A 12500-nucleotide genomic window follows, 5' to 3' on the forward strand; every position below is an offset into this window, starting at 1 on the left:
AAAATACTAAAAATTGGTCTGACGAAAAATACTAAAAATTGGTCTGGCGAAAAATACTAAAAATTGGTCTGGCGAAAAATACTAAAAATTGGTCTGGCGAAAAATACTAAAAATTGGTCAGGCGAAAAATACTAAAAATTGGTCTGGCGAAAAATACTAAAAATTGGTCTGAGGGAAAAGCACTGAAAATTGACCTGACGAAAAACTCTGAAAATTGGTCTGACGGAAAAAAAAAAAAAAATGGTCTGACAAAAAACAAAATTTATCGGAAGAAAACACTCTAAACATTGTTCTGACGAAATAACCGCTAAAATTGATCTGAGCGAGAAAATTAAATTTCTGCTTGTAACCAAACCCCACAATCAGCGTCAGTTCATTTACCCGTTCAGGAGTTTCAATCAATTAATATAATATATAGGCCTTCTACATCATGAGTCTCAATACTACACAGTATTCTAGAAATTTTATTCCAACTGTGACCAGATTGCGGAATGATCTTCCTAATCGGGTAGTTGAATCAGTAGAACTTCAAAACTTCAAAGTTGTAGCAATTTTTTTTTTATGTTGAACATGCTGACATGTCTTTTAATAGTTATATACGAATTACCTGTTTTAATGTTATTAATGTTTTTTTAAAATATTTTATTCTAATTTTTCATTACTTATATCGTTTACTTATTTCCTTATTTATTTCCTGGTTTCCTTTATTCGCTGGGCTATTTTTCCCTGTTGGAGCCCTTGGGCTTATAGCATTATAATATTTATATTATTTTGGATGAGCAAATAAATATACTTATATGAAAGTTATGATTTTTACAGATATGTGTGTGTTTCGGACAACATCTATTTCGTTTTGAAAACAAGAAAAACTCAAAAACAAGAAAAAAATCAAATGACTGAAAATATCAAAGATGTAATAAATGAGGTCAAAAATAAAGCAAAAACTAAAAAAATGTGATGAATAAAAGTATCAAAACAAGTATTCGAGATGTGATTTAAGAAGCTCCCATCAAACAAACAAAATCTAATATTAAACTGATATTGAAGGCAATAAACTATCAATATAATAGTAATTCAGGTTAAGTAAGATACTATCAAAGGCAGTGTTGATAAAGACTATCCAGAAGAGTATAAAATAAAAACAATCAGGGTTTTGTAGAAAAAAAAGACTATCAAGACAAGTGTTGAAATAGTGCGATTCCAGAGTATTTAGTAAAAACAAAACCAAAGTGCAAATAAAAAAAAGATATTAAAAAAAGACAATCATTTAAAATATGCACATAAAGTGATTTGAAAAATCTATAGACCTTAGACTTTGAGACTTTATTTATTCTTACATATACACATAAGAAGTCAATAAAGGAACTTAGAATAGGAACAATGAGAGTAAGAGAATTTGAAAAAAACGATGAAAAATGTAGGATAAAATGAAAAATGATACGTTTTAGATACGAAAAAAAGAGTAAAACAAATGAAAATGAAAAAAGGGGTTTCAAGTATCATTAAAGACTGTAATTAGAAAAACAAACAAAGAAACAAATACCAAAAGTGAAAGAATATATGTGCTCAATACAACGAATGACATTAAAATAAACGTTTGAATTATTATTTCATATTCAACTGTAAAGTTTTGCCTAAGAATTTAGATGATTTTCTCGGTGATACAAAACCACATGTGAGTCACATTTAAATGAAAATAGTTACTGAAAGAAGATTCGTTTATGTAGTTGAAACCAAAAAATCATGGATAATGAGAACCAATTTCATGTAGCTGGGTAGTGTAAAGCAACCAATTTCATGTAACTAGGTACTACGTAACTACTTATTTAATGTAAGCAGGACCAGTGGAACAACTAATTTCATGAAACTATGTACTGTGTAACAACTAATTTCATGTAAGTGGGTACTGATAAAAAAAGATTCATGTACGCAGGGACTTTGAAACAACAAATTTCCTGAAACTATGTACTGTGAAACAACCAATTTCATATAAGTGGGTAACTTCTGACAAACACTTAAGAAAAAACAAAGATTTATAAAATTCGATGACTAAAGTTTCGTCATATAAAATCCGTTTAATAAAAATTTAAGAATGCCCTGAAATATTACGGTCCTTGGTAATCCCAGAAAACATTAATTTCACATTACTATGAACATGTTTCCATTAATAACCACTTGAGACTTGGCTGAACATTCCTAATAACTGCCCATAAATTAATCTGAATGAAAATGAACCAATAAGAGACCCCAAAGAACCCTGGAAATAAATTCGGTAAAATGAAAAGATAGAAAAAAAATGCCGAAAGAACGCATTAAACGTAACCAGGGAGAGGAAAAGGAGGAAGAGAACTCTTCCAACGATGGCCAGCCAACCGGAGAGGAGACTCGGACAGCCAACGGCCACTAACAAAAAGGTAAGTTCAGTTGATTGATTGATTTGCGTTGCATAGCTTCGCCCACGTGGTTAAAGAATTCATTCAGACCTTTTATAGGATTACGTATTAACGTTCTATCACTATGTTATTAGGTAAATCATATTCCTCTTTCTATTAATCTTCGTGGTAGTATTAATCGTATGAATAATTAATAGGATTTGAATTGTTTGTGTAATCTGGCGTCACAGTGTGGTAGGTCATATAGTTTAACCCTTGATAATTATCCTATCAATTTCTTTCATATTATAATTGTCCAAAGTTATATTGATACTTTTAATTACTTGGCCACACAGACTTAACAAAATGTTGATAAAATACAATCAAATACTCTTCTTTTATTATTATTATTACTATTGTTATTATTATTATTATTATTATTATTATTATTATTATTATTATTATTATTATTATTATTATCATTATTATTATTATCATTATTATTATTATTATTATTATTATTATTATTATTATCTCCTCAGTTCCCTTTCATATTATGCTTGTATTTTACTAAGTCTTTATACAAAAATGATTTAAAGTATCATTTACAACTTTGGTAATTAGAATATGAAAGAAAACAACAACAACAAAGATGTGATTGAACAAGAGTACATCTCCCCCGAACATAAGTACATCTAATTAATGTTTCATTTCGTAGAAGCAAGTCACCGTTAATAACAAGGAGTCGGAGACCATCTATTACCCCCAAATTCTTGACCATAGAAGGACCTAATAACGAGGCATCTCTCTTGAGAAGTAGTATAATAGAATCTCTACTCTTGAATCCCTTAAGAGAACTTTTGAATAGAAAGCGTCTCTACAAAAACTGAAGTTTCGTCTCTTTTTATCTATATATTTAATTTTTTCTTGTAAGTTTCAAAAGAGGTCACTGAGAGTGTCTGGTTACTCGTTAATAATTACTACTATTATTGTCATGAGCGTCTCTTGCTATAGCTTACGTGTTTTTTTTTTTTATTATTTTGTAAAGATATGTACATTTAGCGGAAACATATCTATCTACCTATCTACCCATATATATATATATATATATATATGTGTGTGTGTGTGTGTATATATAAACCAAAATTTCATATATACATACATATATAAACAATTTATGTTACTAATAAATATTATTAGCAATATTTTTTAATAAATATACATATCTATACAAAAGGTAAATAAAACACGTCAAATATATCAAGGCATAAAAAACAGTAATCGTTTGAAACTTACAAAACAATGACATATTCACCTTTAAAACCTTCCTTACTTTTAAAATTCAGAAAGACATTTTAACCCCATTTATAAACAATAAAATAACACCGTGAAAACTTGACATACACGAAAAACTTACAATACAAAGATCCCTTGACAATACCCAAGCTTAAATACTTAACACATGATGAATTCTTAGCACTTATGTAAAATATTTTTCAACGAACGAAATTTGACATTCAGATATTATCAAACTATTTTTGTGACATTCTTTTTCGGAACTACTTGTATATAAACTCGTTATCTGGGTCGCCAATTATGCGAGGTTGCTCTTAAGTTATAACAGGGAGACGATGTGAATGAAACTAATTTTATTTCAACAGATATAGAGTTTATATAACAGCTGTTCCGAGCAAAAACGCCTCAAAAATTAAAACAGACTAATGCATGAAAAGGCAGGCTTAAAAAGGTTCTGTTATCAGTACGAGGGGAAAGCGAGATATAAAAAAAAATAGAAATACCGTTACAGTGCACGAGCGTACGGTACACAAGTAAACGAGAATTAGCTTTTCACAATTCCTGTCATACCCCGCCACTATTTTCAAAGAGATTAGAAGAAGTATATTCATACACGCGATCAAGTTTGTAAGTGGAATTGTTAGAAAAGGAAAAAAATATTAATTCGCTGCTAAATGTACTGCACGTTTCACACACGCTCGTATACTGTAATAGTATTTCTATTTTTATATCTCGCTCCCCGCCCCCTGATAACAGAACCGGTTTAAGGGAGCATTTTCATGCATTAGTATGTTTGTATTTTTGTGACATTCTTGTTCGGAACTGCTTGTATATAAACTCGTTATCTGGGTCGCCAATTATGCGAGGTTGCTCTTAGGTTATAAGAGAGAGACGAGATGAATGCAACTAACGTTTTTTCAATAGATAATGAGTTTATATACAAGCAGTTCCGATCAACGTCACAAAAACTTAAACAAACTAATGCATGAAAATGCAGGCTTAAAAAGGTTCTGTTATCAGTGCGAGGGATGACCAAGATATAAAGAAAATGGAAATACCGTTACAGTGTACGAGCGTGTGTAAAACACGTAAGGTACAAAAGTAAACAAGAATTAGCTTTTCACATATTTCCCTACACCGCAATGATTTTCAAATAGATTAAAAGAAGTATATTCATACACTCGACTTATTTTGTATTTGGAAATGTTAGAAAAAAAATCGCTACTAAATCAAAATAAAAAAAGTAAACAAACTCCGTGGTAATCAAAAATCATAACAACCATCGCCTACACATCCATTATAAGAATAACTACCATCAATGTCTTAATGGACCAGTAGAAAGCATTATCGTTGGAACAGCTCTTCAAAATTAATAGCCAACCTTAGTCATCATCAACCACAGGATGTAACACACATCTACTGAAAATAGGTGGAACTTTAAAAGTTCTAACTTGCAACGAATTATTTTTTTTTCGTTGTTGTTGAAAAGGCTCACATAAGTATCTTTTTATATGAAAGGTGTACTTTAATGTTACTGTTCACATATACTTTTATTTTAATTGTTCATTAATTCTCTTATAGTTTATCTATTTCCTTATTTCCTTTCCTCAATGGGCTATTTTTCCCTGTAGGAACCCTTGTGCTTATAACAGCCTGCTTTTCCAACTAGGGTTGTATTTTAGCTAATAATAATAATAATAATAATAATAATAATAATAATAACAATTTTCATTACTCTACTATTAGAATTGTGACCAGGAGGCTATACACAAACACACAACCACACAAATACACACATAAACAGGGGGTAAAACATAACCTCCTTCCATCAAACTTCGTTGGCGGAGGTAACCATAATAATAATATCAGACAATGGAGATTTGCATTTTAAAATAGCTTCTACTATAATAAAGATCCACCGGCAACATCAAACACTGAGCAGTCCAAACTAATTAGTCATAAACCGTCATCAATTATATGCGTACACTAGGACAAATACCAAGAAAACCACAGCATTAAACACCTTGAAACACCCGCTCAAACTCGTTAGTTCATTTGGTCGTTGCAATCTCATCATCCTTGTGAGCTAAGGATACGGGTTGGTGGAGCATTAGATCTATCTGCTGAGTCAATAGCAGCCATTGCATGGCCCTCCTTGGTCATAGCTAGGGTGGAGAGGGGGGGCTTGGGCGTTGATCAAAGGTATGTATAGTTAGTCTCTAGGACATTGTTCTCCTTGCTAAGGCAATTTCACTATTCCTTGCCTCTGCCATTCATGAACGAGCTTTAAACCTTTAAATAATGCTATTGAGCCTTTAATACCTTTTACTATAATCTACCTCAATCACTTGTTCCCTAAAGGTGGAGTATGTGCCCATATAAAGCTAGTTACGTTAATCACAAGAATGAATGACTTTCCAAATGCCATTCATGAGCAGCCTTTAAAAAAAAGAACAAAAGCCAAGAAACGAATAAAGCCCACCTTGATATACCGCAAATGAAATTTCTCAACGCCATTGTATATACAGCAGATACCATAACAAAACCTTTATGATCAACACACACGCAGATCTCAAGATGCTCTCGCCTTAATCGGTCCATAAAACTATGTAAATAAACTCTAGAAAGCGTTTTTGATTTGCAGGCCAGACAGCGAAGCCTTTTGCGTGAAGACTGAATGAAAACGTGGTTTGGATACCTTTGCACTGCTTGGACGCTTTCTTAACTATATGTGAGTGCAAGGAGAGACGTTCACAAGTTTTGTCTTTGATGCTATTTGTAAATTTATATTATATACGTACGTTCAACCTCATAGCTAATACTTCATTTGTGTGTGTGTGTGCATAATAAAATAAACATGCAAATATATAAATATATATATATTTATATATATATATATATATATATATATATATATATATATATATATATATATATATATATATATATATATATATCCTGTATGTGTGTGAATATATGTTTATATATATTTATATACATATATATACACGTATATAGTCTATAACAACAATAAATGCAAAACTCAAAATATATTACACGTTCCTGTAACAAGCAGGCGTCAAAATTACGTAACCACAAGAAAAAAAATAATAAAAACGATTGTTCACAAATTAAAACCAAATCATGGAGTATATAATCGTCATGAGAGAGAGAGAGAGAGAGAGAGAGAGAGAGAGAGAGAGAGAGAGAGAGAGAGAGAGAGAGAGAGAGTCATCCAATTTCACCTTGTGTCGTGTCCTTATCCAAGAAGCCCATTACTGCTTACTATCCGTCATAATTTCTCTAATTTAAATGAGAGGTACACATCCATACATAAAAAAAGAACCAACCTCTTCCATTAAAACAAACTTATCCTTCACTGCATTCGCCACAGTTACAGACGCAATCTAAACCTCACAAGCGTAAATGTACGTACGCACAAACAAGTAAAGTCCCCCAAAATAGATGTGTCGTCTGTGGATGTAATCAAAACTTAACGGCGGTGGACGTTGCAAATGACCGAATAATTGAATGCACAGGCGACGGCAACCATTACAACTGGGGCATATATAATTAAAAGAGGGAGAGGACCTGAATCGGAATATACGGGAGAATTGGGAAATGAAGGTATGTTTCAAGAAAGATAAATCGTGAAATGTACTGAAAAAAGGAGATATTTTCTAGACAAGTTGATGGAAATAAAGTAAAATATAAATGGTTCCCTTGAAGTTGTACTGGACAAAATTGCTTTATTAACTGGTGGACGCCAGACAGGGGTTCGAGTCCAGCTCGAACTCTTTAGTTTCTTTGGTCGCTACAACCTCACAATCCTTGTGAGCTAAGGATGGGTGGTTTTCTGAAAACTTATAGGTCTATCTGCCGAGTCATCAGCAGCCACTGCCTGGTCCTCCTTGGTCCTAACTTGGGTTGAGAAGGGGCTTGGGAGCTGATCATATGTATATTTGGTCAGTCTCTAGGGCATTGTCCTGCTCGATCAGGCAATGTCACTGTCCCTTGTCTCTGCCATTCAGGAGCGACATTTAAATCTTCAAATATGTTAGAATTATGAAAAAAAAGGAATGTTTCAAGAAAGATAAATCCTGAAATACACAGTTAAAATTTTGCATTAAAAACGGTAAAAATCTTGAAATAAATGTTGCCAGGCATTTACGAACTAAAAACGGATTTAGTGACGTAAAGAAGTCATATTACGGTTACCAACCCTTAAAAGATAATAACAAAGTAGGATGAACACTATGGTCGCCTGTAGTTTACGGCTGAAAACAGTATATTTTTTAAGGAGAATTTCCGATTAAAATTACGGTTTTTTTTTTTAAGTGTCTACTGAAATAAAAGAGAAATTTCATAAACAAGTTGATGGAAATAACGTAGAAATAGAAATAATTTCACTGAAGATGTACTGGAAAATTTACTTTATTAACTGAATATTAAAAATATAATTGCAATGATTTGAAAATCCCAAATGCAAATATAAAAACAAAAGTGTAACAACGAAAACAAAATAAGAACATAAAACGAACATAAAGAAGCAACTGAAATACAAAACCTAAAATCATGCATTGTCTCCTGTTGCATAATAAATCCAGCAGATTCACGGTAAATGCTTTCCTGAATTGTCTAAAGTGCTTGATAGAATGCCTTCGTTAGTTTTCTCGTTGCTTTCTGGCATGTAGACTGGTAAATCACTCCAGTTTAGAGGAAAGAAAGTCAGATTCATTTAACATGACAAAAATTTTCCGGTGAAAAAATTAACGTTTCCTTTACTGGGAAGAGATTATTCTTTCATGATGCAGTTCTCCCTAAAACAAACATAACTTGGAATAACTAATGGGGATTTTTCCCGAGATTGTTTACAATTCTCCCCAAGAAATGCAAAGCCCTTTTCTCGATGGATAAAATCACTTTTCTTGAATGACATGATTTTTCCTTCGGCAATGACGGGATTTAACTGAAGAGGAGACATGATTTTCCTTAAGGAGTGACATGACTTTCCTCGAAGGAAGCATGATTTCCCTCTTCCGAGAAAGAGCTTTTCCTCGCGAGATCTAAAATGTCAGGAGAAGGCGAATGTGGACTAGCAAGAGAGCGAGGAGACTAATGTGAGTGGTTTTCACAGAAGGAACTAAACTCTTAAATACCATCAGATTGAAAGAGATATCGTACATTCTTGGGAAAAGTTCTCGTGCAGAGAGAAGTTTTATCATAAGAGAGTGTATATGTTATAACATTTCCTTCACATAATAATTCGAAAAAAATCGTAAAAACTTTAGACTAAAGAAAAGAAATTTTGAAAAAACAATTTCACAGGATGGGAATGAATAGGGATGTTGAATTTCCATTGGCAATCTTAAAATAAAGCAGTAAGGTACTGGCCTTCAGGAGAGAGAGAGAGAGAGAGAGAGAGAGAGAGAGAGAGAGAGAGAGAGAGAGAGAGAGAGAGAGAGAGAGAGAGAGAGAGTGTATGAAATACTTCATTAATTTCAAAATATAGCAGTAAGGTACTGACCTCCAGGAGAGAGAGAGAGAGAGAGAGAGAGAGAGAGAGAGAGAGAGAGAGAGAGAGAGAGAGAGAGAGATCTGAAATACTTCATTAATCTTAGAATAAAGCAGTAAGGTACTGGCCTCCAAGAGAGAGAGAGAGAGAGAGAGAGAGAGAGAGAGAGAGAGAGAGAGAGAGAGAGAGAGAGAGAGAGAGAGAATCTGAAATACTTCATTGATTTTAAGATAAACCAGTAAGGTACTGACCTCCAGAAGAGAGAGAGAGAGAGAGAGAGAGAGAGAGAGAGAGAGAGAGAGAGAGAGAGAGAGAGAGAGAGAGAGAATCTGAAATACTTCATTAATTCTAAAATAAAGCAGTAAGGGTACTAGCCTCCAGAAGAGAGAGAGAGAGAGAGAGAGAGAGAGAGAGAGAGAGAGAGAGAGAGAGAGAGAGAGAGAGAGAGAGAGAATCTGAAATACTTCATTAATTTTAAAATAAAGCAGTAAGGGCACTGGCCTCCAGAAGAGAGAGAGAGAGAGAGAGAGGAGAGAGAGAGAGAGAGAGAGAGAGAGAGAGAGAGGAGAGAGAGAGAGAGAGAATCTGAAATACTTCATTAATTTTAAAATAAAGTAGTAAGGGTACTGGCCTCCAGAAGAGAGAGAGAGAGAGGAGAGAGAGAGAGAGAGAGAGAGAGAGAGAGAGAGAGAGAGAGAGAGAGAGAGAGAGAGAGAGAGAGAGAGAAATGTCATTAAAACTGGCTTATCCATCTGTACATTCCCCACTAACACAGATGCTGTCACAAACGTAATGCTGATCACAATCACACAAGCGTTTGAGCACGCAGAATCACATACTAACAAACAGCTCTCAAAACCAGACGTGTTATATGTGTTCAGCAAGAACTTAATGGAGGTGGACGCCGCAAATCACCAATTAGAACTAGAACACAAATAATTAAGAGAGTGAGAGAACTGGACTGATCAGAACGTATAGGAAGATTATGAAATGGGGGAATGTTGAAGGGAAGATGATCAATTCTGAAATGTAATGAATAAGGACGAAATTTCGAAAATAAATTCCTTTGAAGCTGTACTGGATAAAATTACTTTAACGAGTGAATAGTAAAAATGTAATCACAAAAATTTCAAAAATAAATTTCGCTGAAGCTGTACTAGATAAAATTACTTTAACAACTGAATAGTAAAAATGTAATTTCATTACTGTAATTTATTAATAAAACTGAAAAAAAATTACTTCAACAACTAAGTAGCAAAAATTTAATTGCATTAATGTAATATTCAAACTGGAAAAAAATTACTTTAACAACTTAGTAAAAATATAATTCCGGTACTGTAACAATGAAACTGGGAAACAAAATATTTTGATAATTGAATAGTAAAAAATGTAATTGCAATACTGTAACAATCAACTAAAGAAAATTACTATAATAACTGAATAGTAAAAATCTAATTACATTAATGTAACAATCAATCAGCACGGAGAACGATAAATTATTTGAAAATCCAAAAAAAAAAAAAAAAAAAAAAAAAAAAAAAAAAAAAAAAAAAAAAAAACGAACATAAAGAAGCAACTGAAATATGAAACTTAAAATCATGCATTATCCTTTGATAGTCAAGTACAGCATATTTACGGTAAACGATTTTTCTGACTTATCTAAAGGAGCTTGATGGAATTACTTCATTAGTTATCTCGTTGCTCTCTGGCAAGGAGATTTGAGTAAATGATTGCACGTTAGATCAACGAAAGTGAGATTTCCCTCAACATGACAGTAATTTCATTGTGGAAGAAATGGAGATGTTTCTTTTTACTTGGGAGATTTTAATTTTTTCATGAGTGACGATTATCCTTATAAAATTTTCCTGCAATAGCTGACGTGTTTTTATGTTGAACAGGGTGACATAGGTCTTTTTATAGTTAGTATATGATATATCTGTGTTGACGTTGTTACTGTTTTTAGAATTATTTATTGCTAATTTGTTCATCATTTATTTCCTTATTTCCTTTCCTCACTGGGCTATTTTTCCCTGTTGGAGCCCCTGGGCTTATAGCATCTTGCTTTTCCAACTAGGGTTGTAGCTTGGCTAGCAATAATAATAATGAATATTTTCGTAAATTATATAAACATCCTCTGCAAATGCAAAGATTTTGTAAGGAGATGAAATCACCTCTTTTGAATGACATAATTTTTCCTTCAGAATGACATGATTTTACTGGAGAAAAGATATGACATGACTTCCTCAATACAAAGAGGAGTTTTTCCTTGTGATTGATTGATTGATTGATTGATTGATTGATTGATTGATTGATTGATTGATTATGAGTTATCTGGCATAATTTTCCCTTGCGAGTTGTTAATGTCAATTGAAGGCAGGGATTAGCAAAATTAATGAAATAAGAATATTTTCAGATGGTTCGATCATGCTGGAAGAATGAACGACAACCGGTTAAGGAAAGATTGTATAATTCAAGAAGAGCTGGTTGGTGCAAGGATACGAAATACTAAAACAAAAGTTGGATAGATTAGAAAAGAAAGGGTCTGCTGTAGTATGTATAGGGTGTGCGACGTGCTGCTGGTGAGCCTTCTGTGTAAGTGTATAATATAATTAACGCTGTTTAAGCTTGGATGCACAGGGGGTTAATCCACGCCTCAGCAGCTAAAAGAAAGAATATGGACGTGACTTTTTTTTTTTACTAGTGACACCCAGTTATGGGAAGTTGCTTTATATATATATATATATATATATATATATATATATATATATATATATATATATATATATATATATATATATATATATATGGCTATATATATATGGCTATATATATATATATATATATATATATATATATATATATATATATGGCTATATATATATGGCTATATATATATATGGCTATATATATATATGGCTATATATATATATGGTTATATATATATATGGCTATATATATATATGGCTATATATATATATATGGCTATATATATATATATATATATATATATATATATATATATATATATATATATATATATATATATGACAGCAGGCCGGGAGGAAAAAGGAAACGAAGATTGGACAAGCGCTTTCGTGTTATTATTACACCTCTTCACGGTCTTATGGTTTAAAAATACAATTAGAATACAAAGAAACCTCTGTGATGACGTAAAACAGAAAAAATGAGCAAATTACAAATTACTTAAAAGCTAGTTGTTTAAAAATGTTGTTTACAAGAAATTCATCCAGTTTGTACATACCTGAACTGGTGTTAAGCAGATCTTCGAAATTTTTCTTAATTAAAACTGTTTCAAT

The sequence above is a fragment of the Palaemon carinicauda genome, chromosome 30 (assembly GCF_036898095.1).
Source record: "Palaemon carinicauda isolate YSFRI2023 chromosome 30, ASM3689809v2, whole genome shotgun sequence".
NCBI lineage: Eukaryota > Metazoa > Arthropoda > Malacostraca > Decapoda > Palaemonidae > Palaemon > Palaemon carinicauda.